A 2,500-nucleotide genomic window follows, 5' to 3' on the forward strand; every position below is an offset into this window, starting at 1 on the left:
ACTACGTCCGCCATGTCGAGCGCACCACAAAACATACCGCCATCTGTAGGTCTCCCGCAACATGACCTCCTGCAACGACGATACCGTCATCTATGAGACGCCAAGCCGACTAAGACAGCGATGGGCCCAAAGCGCCCTTCTTTCGACCCCACCCACAAAGCCTGCACCCTCTGTCGACAACAGCACCCCAACGCCAGCGCCTCTGCCGCACGAAGTCGTGGACCGGCAATCACTCCACCTGCACCCGTTCGTGCCCCACCCCAACCGCCCAACTCGCAACTCCAGCGGATGCACGGCGGACTTTGCTCGCACTCGCAATGTGCAATCCACCCCTATAACGTGCGTTTCATGAAGAGTTATGTCCAATATGCGACATTCCCGCTGTCCATATACATGAGCTGCGAGCTGTACCACGTACGAGCTACAGACGCGATCGCGTTGCTCTCTGTACGAATGCAGATGCTCAGCGGCAGCTAGGAGGCGCTCCATCCATTTCGGTACCGGTGAGCGTTGCACTCGCAGTCGCAAAAACGTACGGCAAGTATATTACTCGGAAGAGTCAATGACAGTCCAAGCCCCCCTGCGTGGGAAGAGTCTTCCTAGGCCATGACCCACCGGAAGGGCGCAGCGTCCCCCACCCCAGACATGTGACGTCACACTATCGGTATTGACGACTAGACTGATTCCTTATAATCATTTGCCATACACCGGTGGAAGCTGCCGAGACGAGTAACTACATGGCGGCCTCGCCGTGTCACTAATGTACAGAGATACAACAGTTTCGACTGGAACCGGATGAAACGTATACACGGCGCTGATTAGTAATAGATAGAGCCATCAAAATACAGATAATGTATACAACTGTCCGTATACATGCTGAAAGACTCTGCTCACAATCACAACCACACGTCAGCCAGACACTCTTATCACGCACTACTCTCTGCCTGTAACAGGCACAAAGACAATATGTAAGCACCAGCATGGAACAACACCCAGTGCATCCTCTCCGCCACATTAGACAATCCACACTATCATAACCAGACCGGGAGGTCCACTCACAAAACAGAATACCCCACCCTTCCGACAACCACCATTGCTCAGCTAAGCCACCAACACCCACACATGTCCTACACAGGGGTACACCCAACATCACAATACTGCCTCCTGTCACAGCACACAAACAATGGCAGGAATGAAAGACACAGGTCTGCCACAAGCATGGAATCAGAGCGCCGCCTGTCATGAGCCAAAGGTGCATCCTGACGTGGCAAATCAGATGATGCCGCAGGCATCCACTTACTATAATCACAATCAACAAACCGGCCGCCGCCGCCGCCGCCGCCCCCCCCCCCCAATACACCTTTCCTTACAACAATGTGTACCTTAACCTAACCCACATTGTACCTTAACCCAACCCACATTGTACCTTAACCTAACCCACATTGTACCTTAACCTAACCCACATTGTACCTTAACCTAACCCACATTGTACCTTAACCTAACCCATATTGTACCTTAACCTAACCTATATTGCGCCTTAACCTAACCCACATTGTACCTTAACCTAACCCATATTGTACCTTAACCTAACCTATATTGCGCCTTAACCTAACCCACATTGTACCTTAACCTAACCCACATTGTACCTTAACCTAACCCATATTGTACCTTAACCTAACCTATATTGCGCCTTAACCTAACCCATATTGTACCTTAACCTAACCTATATTGCGCCTTAACCTAACCTATATTGCGCCTTAACCTAACCTATATTGCGCCTTAACCTAACCTATATTGCGCCTTAACCTAACCTATATTGCGCCTTAACCTAACCTATATTGCGCCTTAACCTAACCTATATTGCGCCTTAACCTAACCTATATTGCGCCTTAACCTAACCCACGTTGCGCCTTAACCTAACCCACGTTGCGCCTTAACCCAACCCACGTTGCGCCTTAACCTAACCCACGTTGCGCCTTAACCCAACCCACGTTGCGCCTTAACCCAACACACGTTGGGCCTTAACCTGCTCTGTAATTGTCATACGACGCGTTAAATTAGTGTAGTGTTGCCTAACTGCAACCCCCGCAATATAGTTTGCTACTCGCACTGCCCGGTCCCCAGAGTATCGCTTCATGTTAAACACCTTGCAGCTATACACTGTAATGCGGACGGCAGCAGGACGTACATGCTCAATGCCCTTCGCAGTTGTTCATTGGCATTCGCATGGCGAAGCACAGCCTACGTTGTGGTACGGCTTGTGTCAACTGTCCGCTGATGTTGTACGTCCAAATCACACACTGTACTGCACATTGGTCCTCATGTACTGAATGATACATCGTGGTACATGTGTGACCGTACCACGACTGCGCCAACAACGGCGAACCATACGGTCCAAATATTGTGCACTCAGCTACGTGTCGTCTCCCTATAAGAGCTGGATTGCAGTATGGTATGCCGTGGATGGCGATCACCATGAGCCGTCTGTTGATGTAGTGGC

Source organism: Schistocerca serialis, unplaced genomic scaffold (assembly GCF_023864345.2).
Source record: "Schistocerca serialis cubense isolate TAMUIC-IGC-003099 unplaced genomic scaffold, iqSchSeri2.2 HiC_scaffold_1162, whole genome shotgun sequence".
In the NCBI taxonomy this organism is placed as follows: domain Eukaryota; kingdom Metazoa; phylum Arthropoda; class Insecta; order Orthoptera; family Acrididae; genus Schistocerca; species Schistocerca serialis.